Below are 13,345 nucleotides of genomic sequence, written 5' to 3' on the forward strand. Positions count from 1 at the left end.
TTTCCCAGGTCCGCGTATACGGTGGGAGATCAGAAGAGGGAGCTTGGGGTAGTATTGAATATAGTTGGGAAACTATATGGGTCGGGGGATCAGCCTGAAGGAGCATATCTTCAAATCCGAACAGCTCAGAAAGGCTATTCGACAGGGAGTAGAAACTACGGACATAAGATAGGGCTTGTCTCCTCTGAAGCCACTGCATCTGAAAGCAAGAGATCAATCGGGGAAGGGACACTGTCATTACAGATGTATCAGTGTACCAATAGCAGGAGGTCTCTGGGACCCAGCACATGTCAGAGAACCAGAAGGGCTCTAGGACCCAGCACCTGTCAGAGAACCAGAAGGGCTCTAGAACCCAGCACCTGTCAGAGAACCAGAAGGGCTCTAGGACCCAGCACCTGTCAGAGAACCAGAAAGGGCTCTAGGACCCAGCAATCCATATAAGATCCTTTCCTGCGGCCTGCCAGGTTGCATGCTTGGATAAGGGTCTGGTATGGATTTTTGGGGGGACCCCATGCCATTTTTAAAAGATAATTTGATGTGGAGTTCCCCTTAAAATCCATACCAGACCTGAAGGGTCTGGTATGGATTTTGAGGGGGATCCCCGTGCTTTTTTTTTTTGGCGTGGGGTTCCCCTTAATATCCATACCAGACCTGAAGGGAAGAAATGACATTTTGCTGTCAGACTGTTCTAAACGCGGGAAACATGCGCCCCTTTACAGGCATACTATAGACACCCCCCAGGTACGAAATCTAAAGGAATATTACACTTTTATTGTTTCACTGTAAGCATTATTAAAATCACTGCTTCCGGAAAAACGGGTGCTTTTAAAACTTTTTTTTGCATTGATACATGTCCCCTGGGGCAGGACCCGGGTCCCCAAACACTTTTTATGACAATACCTTGCATATAAGCCTTTAAAATTAGCACTTTTTGATTATTCATGTTCGTGTCCCATAGACTTTAACGGCGTTCGCGTGTTCGAACAAAATTTTTGCCAGTTCGCATGTTCTGGATGTGAACCGAACAGGGGTTGTTCGGCTCATCCTTAAAGACAAACCACTGGAGTCCATAGTAGAGCACGTAGTTCAGTTTTAAGTGACCCTCTAGTTGGACCCGCAGTTTGGTTGTAGCGTGGTGAAACCAGTCCACTAGATGTGTAAGAACTGCCGCTTTGTGGTAAAGAGAAGCATCTGAGACTCCACCCCCCCTGCCTTTGGGAGAGATAAGGTGTCATATTTTATCTTGAGACGAGCCGCCCCCCAAATAATGTTTGAGAACAAATGACAAAGCTTCCTACGAGGCCAGTATGAAGATGGGAATTGTTTGGAATAAGTAGAGAAACCTGGGAAGCACATCCATTTTCAGGGTATTGATCCTACCAAACCAATAGAGCCGTTTAGTGGTGTATGATGACAGATCTGCCTGAGTTTTAAGAAGAAGGGGAGTGAAGTTTGCAGAGAAGGGCCAGGATGCCTCAGTTGGGATATTTATTCCTAGATAGAAGCGGAAAGGGAATGTGGATGAAAGCTGTTTTAAAGCTGCCCCCGACAGTGAGATATTGAGAATTTCAGACTTGCTGTGGATCACCTTAAAGTTGCTCATTAGTCCGAATTCTTCAAATTCCTGGATGATGGAGGGCAGAGACAAGTGGAGTTGGGTCAAAACATCAGCAAGTCATCCACGAAGAGAGCAAGTTTAGTGTGTACAGGTCCTGTCGTAATACCCCTAATATTAGGGTTGTTCCATGGTAAGGACATATAGGAGGGGAGATAGAGGGCAACCTTGTCGCGTCCCATTATGGATATGAAATGTAGGGGACAATGTATCGTTTATCCGAATCCTGCCAGATGGAGTGGAATAGAGGGACATTATCCTGGATAGCATTTGGGGGCCCAGTTTAATCTGCTGCAAAGTTAATCTAATGGCGCGTACACACGATCGGATTATCCGGCAGACAATCCGCCCGTGTGTGAGCTCCGGCTGACTTTGTCTTCCCAAAAGTCAGGTGGACTTAGAAAGAAGTTTTGACTCAAAATTGTCAGACAGCCTCGGCAGTTCGGCGACAATCCGCCCGTCCGGAGGATGCTGGGACTGTGATATCATAAGGGACGGGGTCACCATGTGACATCACCCGGTGACCCTACCCCTTATCCCTATATAAGTCACCGCACAACGCGTCGCTGCCATTAAGGCTGGAGAGAGCGTTGTGTCAACATCGGAAGAAGGAAGGAGAAGAAGCAGAAGGCGGCGGCGGCGACAGAAGACCAGGCCAACGCTAGTAAAAGAGCTAGCAGAAGAAAGCGGAGGCCCGGCAAGAAGAACCGAAGAGCGGGACAAGACCCCCGAAGTCGGAAGAAGACCCCCGGACGGCGGCAGCGACGAATTTCGCCAATGGAGGCGGCGACATTGACTTTCTTTGCCAGTTCCATCTACCTGGAGCCTCGTTCAAAATGAATGGACTTTACGCCGTGTGTGGGCAAGTCCGTTCATTTCAAAAGTACGGCAGACTCCCGCCATAGTCCGGCGGAAAAGTCTGGCCGTGTGTGGGCAGATCCAGTCATTCGGAAAGTCCGGCAGACCTCCGCTGCAAAGTCCGGCGGGTTGTCCGCCGGATAGTCTGATCATGTGCACGCGGCATAAGAAATTGCCAATCTACTTGGTCAAATGTTTTTTCAGCATCAACCATCAAGAGACAAAGGGGAATATTGTGTAAACAGGCGTAGTCAGCTAAGAGAAGGGTTTTCAGGGGCTTCATGTCCACTCGCAAACCCAACCTGATCCAAGTGTATCAAGCTGGGCAATAAGGGCTGCAGTCTTTTTTTGCCTCATTGTAATGTCCTCTGTGAGCTCCTGAACCTCTCCTTTTCCATCCTCACTGGGAGACTGTGAGCTCAGTGGATTGAAGAACTAAAAGAAGTGATTGTAGTGGAAGTGAAGGAACTGTTAAAGTGGTTGTAAACCCTTACAAACCACTTTGACCTACAGTTAAGCCTAGATTAAGGCTTACCTGTAGGTCCAAGAAATATCTCCTAAATCTACACGGTTTAGAAGATATTTGCCGAAAGACAGGCACCGCTGTCTACGGCACATGCGCCGTAGACAGCGGCGCACAGTTAACGGCGATATGCTGCGAGTGACGTCTCCCGTGCGCATGCACGGGAGTGACTTTATCGCGGCTCCAACGAATTAATGCGCCGAAGCAGGGAGACCCACCAAGAAGATGGAGGCTCCATACACAAGGGGACAGCGTTGACTTCGCTGGCTCCTGTGTCAGGTAAGTGACACATAATGTACTACTATGTGATGCATAGTAGTCCATTATGCTTTACCTTTGCAGGGAATCAAAGAGGAAGTAAACCCCTCTTTAAAGACTGGATGCCTTTCCCTGTTCTCCTGTTGAAGTCTAGGAGTCTGCCAATTAACCTTGCAACTGGCCCTAACCCTCTCACCCAAAGTTCTGTTAAGAGAAATAAAATCTCTTTTGTATTCAAGAAGTGTCTGGCGCCCAATGACTTTGACCACTTTGCCCTGGAGGTTCTTATTAGACCGAAGGAGGCCGGGGAGCTTTGCTACATTATTTTTAAACAAAAAAACAACAAGACTTTAATATCACTTTAAATTTACACATTACTCAACATGAAAACATATATCTAGTGCTAGATCAACTTTAATAGGTTATATTTAATCTACAGTACTATAGAGAGGCTGTAGTTTCAGGGCTGGTAAGGCATCGGAGGCTTACATGTTCAGCACAAGTCACCAGCATGGAAGGAATAACTATGAACATAATTTATGGCAATAACAATGGAAACTTGCAGTGAGATCCCCGGAGATCAGGGAACCAAAGTGAGGATTTGGAAAGATTGTGTTGGGATCAAGGTTATTACTCTTGGATATATTATGGAAAAATACATTTCTATTTAAAAATTTATGCAGGGTATTCTCAGGAGAAACTAACTAGATGAGGAGTGCTTAAATAATCCAACATCAGAAAATCTATACATGGCAATAAAAAGGTATATAGGGAAAAACGGTAAATCTCAGGAGGAAAAAAAAATGTCAAAACTGACAACGGTATTCCCCCATAAAGTCTTTATTTCTGTTGTGTGATTTGTTTGTTGTGCACCTAAAACAAGTACATAAATCTGTTCAATAGAAGAGGAGATGTTTCAAAGTAAACAAATAAGGATGAGCAAAATAAGGGTTTTTAATTCTTTGGCAAAATTGTGCCATTTAGAGTTCAGGGCTGGATGAGTCATCCAGGCAGCTCTTTGGTGCCTCCCCTGGTTCTAGAATGTTGGAGAATACTCTAATAATAAGCTAAGAGGGTTGTCTTGCATATTTAGGGGTCCTTAGCCAATTCCCAGGAAGTGGGCCTGGCAGGGATCTAAATGAGCCCTTAAATCAGTAAAAATGCTTAAATCGTGACCCCTTGATAAAATTTCCCAAATTGTGGGGACCCCTAAGAGTAAAATTATATTCATAGCGTGGATTGTTAGCACCCAAGGCAAGACAAGTAATTTCAACCAGGGATATTTAGCGCTCCCTGTGTCCCTTCCACTCATACAGTATTAAAACCTCTTATGGTACATTGTGGATATACCACTCTCTTTGTTCTCCGTTCTTTCCCTTTTTTCTCTCTCTATCCTAATTTCTTTTTTTTTTTTACCCCATCCCTCTCTCTAGCGGTCTTTCTTGTTCTTTCTCTTATTCTTTCACTCCCTTTTTCTTTGTCCCTCCCCCTCTGTTCCTCTCCCTTCCATGCATTCTCTATTTTTATTCCTTCTCTTACTCCTTGGTGGGGGGGGGTGGCAGTGCTTGTAGGGAGTTGGGATGAGTGGCAGTGTTGGGGGAAGTTCTGATCAGCCAACTTAGGTGCTCTTGATCAAGGTCAACTGCTGATCTGAGAACTGTAGTGGGGACATTTAATGGCAACTATAATCACAGGTAGTGTTACTCACTTTGTCCCCGGCATCACTGTGTCTCTGACTTTGTGGTGTCTCGCAGCAGTAACATCTATGCCAAAATCAGGAGATAGGGTCTCCTTCAGACCCTCCCACTTCACCACCAATCAGCTGGCTAAATGGTGCGAAGAGGCTGAGTGGGCGGCTGCAGGCTCCAGGGACAGCACTGCTGGGCAGCCACAAAAGGGCTGGGACAACGTTGTGGGCTTCAGCAACAGCCCAGGATTCGGTATCCACTGGCAAATCGTCATTCGACCCCCAAGGGGGTCCCAACCCCCACGCTGGGAACTACTGCCTTAAATATGAATGGGCCATGCCAACAGGGGCTTTGGGTGGAAGATGGAGTAGCGATGCTCAGTGTCTGTTGGTGGCCCTCGAGGGACCCCTGCCAGGGAGGGGCTCTATCTCGGGCTGGAGCTCAGGTGTCTGGCCTGGAAGGATGCTACCAAGTTGGAGGAAGCTTTCCAGGAAAGGCAGCGGCAGCAAGGAGAGACTGAGTGAGTAGATCAGCATGGTGCAGGGACAGACACCGGGAGAGACTGCCACATGCAGCAGGTCTCTCTTGAAGACAGCAGTGGGTTTAAGTGCAGCTGGCTGTGCAGCAGTGGGGAACACTGACATTTGCAAATCCTACGGGGATAGTGCTACAAAACTATTCCAGTAGTCATCGGGCACCAGACTTACAAACAAAATATATGTTCCAGCTATTACAGAGATGACAAATGTGCCTTATAGTGTTTTCTTATTCCTGAGCACCCTTTCTTGTACTATATTAAAAACCTTAAATAAAGAATTCACAAAACAATTATTTAGGCACAGTGTTGGATGACTGAGAAAATGTCATTCAAAACTATCACAGCACTGAAAGCTTGAGGTGGTTAAATAAATAAAAAGTAATTCTTTCCAGTTCATCCAATTTTTCCTTGTCCCCACTTCACACCATAAGAACATCATCTATATAGCGCACTTATGCCCCGTACACACGAGCGGACTTTTCGACATCCAAACTCCGACGGACTGAGTCCGTCAGACTATCCGATCGTGTGTGGGCTGCAACGGACTTTAGCTTCGCTAAAGTCTGACGGACTTTAGAAATGAAGCATGCTTCAAATTTTCCCGACGGAACTCCGCCGGACACGGTCTCCTTCGAAAAATTCGCTCGTGTGTGTGCTACTCCGACGGACTAAAACCGACGCTAGGGCAGCTATTGGCTACTGTCTATGAACTTCCTACGTCGAATCCAGTCGTACGTCATCACGTTCGACTCCGTCGGAGTTTGGTGTGATGGTGTGTGGTCAAGTCCGTTCGGTCGAAAAGTCCGCCAGAACTCCGTCGGAACTCCGGCGGAACTCCTTTGGAGGTCTGTCAGACTTAATCCCTCTCGTGTGTACGGGGCATTAGAGGGTAAAATGCCACTTAAACCCATGCATGATATACGCTTGCTCCTGCTCCCTCCAGCCAATGTGCAGACAAGCATAGGAATGAAGACACACCACCTCCATGGAATAAAGGATAAGTTGCAACATTTCCAAAACGAATTGTGTTCTGTCACTGCTCAAGATAGGGTAGGTATACATGCCACTGCCTCTAGCTTACCTGATGTGGACTCAAAGGATTGCTTATCAATGCCCACCAACAGATCTTCACCAAGACAGAATCCTTCCAACATCACCCATATCCAAGAGAGACATTTTATCAAACAAATTAAGTAACTTAATGAGCAAAATTAAGCCAAGGAGGCAAATTTAATCCACTTATTCCTACTAGGAACCTTCACACAAGAGAAAGGACATGGCCCACTAAAAAATCCTACTTTGTGATTTGCTGTTGCCCTGTAGAAAGGTCAAGAAAGGCCTGATCGCCATAAAAAAATTCCGTATTGCTACATCTTTAATTCCCTGAGAATGAAAATCACAGTCTTTTGTTTTATTGGCAACTATATAGCGTTAAGTCCTTTTACCTCTAATGCTTGAAAAAAATATCTGGAATTTGCAACATCATCCCCCTCCTTTTTCTCAGTGTCTTCTAAACATACCCCAAAGTATAATGGTTATGGTATACTGTACTGTATGTCCTGATTGTATTCAAACTCCCAGTTCAAAACAGCATCATATTTGCTTTTGCGATCAATAAAAGAGAGCTTTTCTAGACTTTACATTGTAAAACACGACGGGATGAACTTGTAAGGGAAGTTCCCGGCTGTGCTTATTACACTGGACATTTATTTAATGGACTTTCCAGCTTGTTTTAGCTGACAGTGTGGGTTTCCACCACTACTTAACGTCAATAGTATTAGACATTTCTATAATAAATGGGCACTGGGAATAAAAATGGTGAAAGATATCTTTGGAGACTAATGATATGACGAAATCACCACATTACATAATTGAAGATATCTAATGTAGCGTAGGGCTCACCCCCCAAGGGACCACTGGAAAAGACAGGTGCTCCCTAAGTAGTAAGAGTACAGAGGCCACCAATCACACCAGCATGCCAACAATACAACTTAAGTCTAAGCCAGCCTTTCTCAAACTTTCCAACACAGAGGAACCCTTGAAATAGTTCTCTGGTCTCGGGGGAAACCCTGCTAAAAATTAGAAATCTACAACTCATGATACATTAGTGTGATGGTCAGTGGGAAGAATGGTCCTTACACTTGGGGTCATTGGGCAGAATTACCTCCTTACAGAGAGCTAAAAAGATCAATGGTGTCGGTGGGAACTTATCTGAGAGGCAGAAATTGCCCAATGCTGAAGGAACCCCTAGCAACCTCTGGAAGAACCCTAGGGTTCCATGGAACCCTGGTTGAGAATCACTGGTCTAAGCGATGTCTTTTTATGATTTATTGCAGCAGAAGCTTAACAGGAGGAAAAGGGTTTGGGGTAACGGGATAGTCAAAAACGTTCAAAAACACCACAGGACAAACTTATCTCAGTCTCTCAATAGCAGCTTTCTGTATGTAATGGGGATGGTAGGAATGTCTAGGGCCCCACAGTTGCAGATCACAGGGCAATCTTTGCCCATTGATCCCTTCTAGCACTTGCATAACTAATAGTCACCAGCAATATCTTCCCTCGCAGTGTCCTAGGAGCTGTCTGCCACCCAACCTCCACAGATATATCTCTCATGAGGAAGATAAACTCCTTCTCTAGACCAAGACTTTGAAGCAGTGTAGTTTAGCAAAACACAGATATAAATTACAGCGCTCGCATACATAACATAAATAATCATATGATAAAATTCACTAAAAAGTGAATGTCCATATAAAGGTGAACGATGTGCTCCAATCCATAAAAGTGCAAAGTGCTCCAAAATTTTCAAGGTGCGCAAACACCCCCTCCTGTATCCCCACTCACCAGATGGAATGAACCAGTAGCTTTTCAGTCTAGGGTTCAATTCAGGCTTATAATGATGGCCAGGGATGGCTTTACATCAATTCACCAGGAAGATCACACATGCTCATGATACTCATCCAAGATATTAGTACCCAAAACAAAATACAAGGAGGGAACTATAGTGAAGTAACGTTTGGCAATAAGTTTATTGCGCAAGTACAAATGAATAGCAGAATAAAAACAGGCATAAAAAGTCAAGAAATTGCAATTAGGAAATGCCATTATTGGCGTGCATTACACCGATAAACCGGAAGTGACGCATGTTGGTCTCGGAACTGGAAATTGCATTGTTGCGTTTCGCCCTCCCACAGGGCATCATCAGGGTCCTCCTTTTGTTTACTCCCACTGACGTCAGGAAAATTCCCACTACCGCTGGCCACAGTCCGCCCCCACTAAAGTTTGAAGGACAATAATCTGGCCCTTTGTTTAGAAAGTTTGGAGACCCCTGATGTAGATTATGCTGTCGTTTTAAGACTGGGTTATCTTCAAACTGTACAAACAAAACAAAAAGGGTGCAAATGCCTAGTGCATTATCCACCGTTTTTTATAAAAGATGTAAAAGATGTATATAAATGACAGCATAAAACCCAGAAACCCAAAAGTAGGCTCTATGATGGAACTCCTTTGGTTCAACTGGATGCCCTCCAAACATCTGATGCATTTTGCCCCCTTCTTCAGAGCTACAGTGGCTTGAAAAAGTATTCATACCCCTTGACATTTTCCACATTTTTTTATTTTACAACCAAAAAAGTAAATCTATTTTATCGGGATTTTATGTGTTAGACCAACACAAAGTGGCAATTAATTGTGAAGTGGAGGAAAAATGATAAATCGTTTTCAATATTTTTTTATAAATAAATATGTGAAAAGTGTGGCATGCATTTGTATTCAGCCCCCTTTACTCTGATACCCCTAACTAAAATTGCTTTCAGTAGTCACCTAATTAGTGTCCACCTGTGTGTAATTTAATCTCAGTATAAATACAGCTGTTCTGCAAAGCCCTCAGAGGTTTAAAGTAGGGTTAGGTTATAGAAAAATATCCCAAGCTTTGAGCATCCCACAGAGCACTGTTCAATCCATCATCTGAAAATGGAAAGAGTATGGCGCAACTGCAAACCTACCAAGACATGGCCGTCCACCTAAACTGACAGGCCGGGCAAGGAGAGCATCAATCAGAGAAGCAGCCAAGAGGCCCATGGTAACTCTGGAGGAGCTGCAGAGATCCACAGCTCAGGAGGGAGAATCTGTCCACAGAACAAATATTAGTTGCGCACTCCACAAATCTGACCTTTATGGAAGAATGGCAAGAAGAAAGCCATTGTTGAAATAAAGGACATAAGAAGTCCTGTTTGCACTTTGCGAAAAGCCATGGGGGGGACACAGCAAATATGTGGAAGAAGGTGCTCTGCTCAGATGAGACCAAAATCAAACTTTTTGGCCTAAAAGCAAAACGCTATGTGTGGCGCAAAACTAACACTGTACATCACCCTGAACACACCATCCCCACCGTGAAACATGGTGGTGGCAGCATCATGTTGTGGGGATGCTTTTCTTCAGCAGGGACAGGGAAGCTGGTCAGAGTTGATTAGAAGATGGATGGAGCCAAATACAGGGCAATCTTAGAATAAAATCTGCAAAAGACTTGAGACCGGAGAAGAGGTTCACCTTCCAGCAGGACAACGACCCTGAACATAGAGCCAGAGTTACAATAGAATGGTTTCGATCAAACCATATTCATGTTTTAAAATAGCCCAGTCAAAGTCCAGACCTAAATTCAATTTAGAATCTGTGGAAAGACTTGAAAATTGCTGTTCACAGACGCTCTCCGTCCAATCTGATAGAGCTTGAGATCATTTTCAAAGAAGAATGGGCAAAAATAACACTCTTTAGATGTGCAAAGCTGGTAGAGACATCCCCAAACAGACTTAAAGCTGTAATTTCTAGAGAAAGGTGGTTCTACAAAGTACTGAATACAAATGCACGCTACACTTTTCAGAGATTTATTTGTAAAAAATGTTGCAAACCATTTATCATTTTCCTTCCACGTCACAATTGTGTGCCACTTTGTGTTGGTCTATAGCATAAAATCCCAATAAAATACATTTACCTTTTTTGGTTGTAATATGACAAAATGTAGAAAATGTTAAGGGGTATGAATACTTTTTCAAATCACGTACCTTTGAGTTTCTGGACATTGTTTTATGTGGTCATTCATACCTTTGTGAGTATTTACTATTACTTTACATCTTTTAATAAAGTGCGGTGGATAATGCACTAGGCTTTTGCGCTCTTTCACTTTCGTTTTTTCCCCCCGAAGGCGCCACTTTGTATGACGGGTTCTCTGTTCTCGGCCAGAACTCTGTGAATGCTTTGCCCCCTCTGACACAGAACAGCAAGGGACCAAGAGATTGACACTCTAGGAAGTGTCAGTTTCTGCAGAGGGGACATTTTTTCCTAATCGGAGCAATGTTTGGTAGGGGGGAGGGGGGGTCAGCAGGAGAGGCAAGTGTTTAATTTGATCTTTTGTTTTTGGGTTTATTTTTGGGACAGTCACCTTAAATTGCTCAGATTAATGAGAGGTGTCTGATAGACATTGTAAATGTCTTTTAAGTGTGTACTTTGGTTTCTACAAAATAAAAAATAAATAAATAAAGAGCAATATAGAGTATAATAAATAATAATTGCATGTTGAGGATGACAGAAATATCTTGGTGAACAAAACATTTTGCATGTCCAAAAAAAAAAAAAACCCCATGCATTATTTTTTAAAATGTAATGGTAAAGGATGAGTTAAATGACATCTTTGACTGAAAAGTAAATAAATACAAAGCCTGTCTTTGGGCCTTCACCTCACATGGCACTTTTACTTAATTGATTCAGTCAGCTTTATTGATTATCAGTCACAGCAACAAAACGTACAAAGACTCTACAAGAAATCAGCAGGAAGGTTGCTAACATGCCGGGTGCGTGAACTAAAATATATTCCTGTAAGCCAAATCTAATAAGTAACATTTCACTAAAGATCCGAGAATTGAAGTAAGAGAGAAGATTACGGCAAGGTGGAACTCCTCTGCAAGTACCTTTATCAGCATTACAGTAAAGGGAATCTACTATAATATTTTAATGTTGTGTGTATGTATATACATTATCTTGTTCCTGTCTGGAAGCGTTGTCATCACGGGAGTAAGTGAGGGGAAGTCCTCTGATAGTAGTAGTAAAGTTTTGGGGGGTATGTCGGCAGGTTGAGGCTGCAGTATATCCCCCCAGCCTGAAGGTGGCAATGTGCTATTTCTTCAGGCTGGCAGAAGCCCATTGAAGGGGAAGGGGGCGGGGGGTGAGAGCATGCCAATAACGGCTGGCACATAAGAGCTTTACCAGTAATGTCACTGCTCTAACAATTCCCAGCCATTACTGAGTGCTATCTCTTCTCCCCTGCAGCTGCTGCTGGATGTCACAGGGGATCACATGATCAGACTGGAGTGGGCTAAGATTAGGTAAGTATATACATCTTTCTTACACAGGATAGTCAGTATAGGTGTTAGTATGGTGGAGAGGACAGATATTAGTTAGGTTTAGGTTTAGATCTACTTTACACCGGAAGTAAAAAGGAATAGATAAAACAGGCGCTCAGCCCTAGTTCCAGATAAATACCCCTATTCATATAGTCAATAAGGCCTGCAATAGTGCTTCCTAATGCACATGAAATAAATTGACTAAAATGCACTGTATGGAAACCCTGCTAATTCACTAATTGGTGTAGCACCCTCTCGTGTGCGATTAGTGGCAGTGCAAGAAAATTTATCTTTTGGCTCATGCTAAAATGAGTCTTTGAATCTGAGTCAAAAGTTTACTGTAGGGCTGTATGACTCATACAACCAGGTCTCCCCATAGTTCTGAAAAGTTGGAGAACGTTCTGGAAACTGGAGGTCGGTGGCCAAGAGGGTTGATCTGCATACTTAGGGGAGTTTTGCCAATCCCCAGAGGGGTTGGGTGGAGGATGGAGTGCTGAGGAGACTGTCAGTGGCCCTTGAGAAGAACCCCTGCCAGGGGCAGCTCTGCCTTAGGCTGGCCTGGGAGAATTCGGGCAACATCACGGTCCAGAAGGAATCTTGCCTAGGAAGCAGCAAGAGCAAAGAGGACAGTGAGTACTTCAGCATGGTCAGGAACTTGCAATGGGAAAGACTGTCACATGTAGCAAGCCTTTCTGGAAGACAAGGTTGGGCTTAGATCTTTCCTTTATCTTGCCTGAGAAATCTTCAGTAGCAGCCAGGTGGGCTAGTGAAGAAGCAGCCAGGTGGGCTATTAGTTCCTGCAGTCAATGGAACTAGGATCAGTGTCTACAGTGGAGTTGAAATCACTCCTGTAGACAACCTACAACATTTGGGCTACTTTCAAAAGGAAAGGAAAGTTCCTAGTTTTTAAGGGGCCTTTGCTTTTCTATCAGAGACTGTCAGTGTCCAAGAAGAAAGACAGTTCTGAAACATGTACAAAGGGAGGAAGTTGTCCCTGATTTTTGTTGCTATCAAGTTGGGCATCCCATAATTCCTATACCCAGGGCTTTTTTTCTCAGAAAATAGGTTTAGGAACTCCCCCTTCTGAGTCACTTCTTGCCTCCGCCCCCTACCTATCTCTGAGCACCGTCCCTTGGATCCACCCCTTACCCACCTCTCAGTATTGCCCCTTTTTAGAACTATCATTAGAAGTATAATTTTGTGGTGCTAAGTAATTCATATCGAATTTGTTAATAATGCCAAGAAAAGCAATATATAATAGATCCCCTGCAGCCAGCAGCAATAGCCCCTCCCTGGCAACAATAGACCTCCAGGACCAGTGGACCAAACAACTGTAGACCCTGGCAGCAACAACATATTTCCCAGCAGCCAGCCCAGCATCAATAGACTCTCCAGGAGCCAGCAACAATAGACCCCCCCCCCCCAACAGTAGATGCCCCCCAGCAACAATTGACCCCCAACAGCAACAATAGA

General features: G+C 44.1%; 1 protein-coding gene across 2 annotated transcripts in view; it reads right to left on the bottom strand.

Annotated features, from left to right (window-relative positions):
• KCNQ3 (potassium voltage-gated channel subfamily Q member 3) overlaps positions 1-13,345 on the bottom strand; it is a 391,330-nt gene that overhangs the window by 364,333 nt on the left and 13,652 nt on the right. The gene's annotated exons all lie outside the window — the stretch shown is intronic.

This window comes from Lithobates pipiens, unplaced genomic scaffold (assembly GCF_037356315.1).
Source record: "Lithobates pipiens isolate NorthernLeopardFrog02 unplaced genomic scaffold, aLitPip1_a1.2 Scaffold_19, whole genome shotgun sequence".
NCBI lineage: Eukaryota > Metazoa > Chordata > Amphibia > Anura > Ranidae > Lithobates > Lithobates pipiens.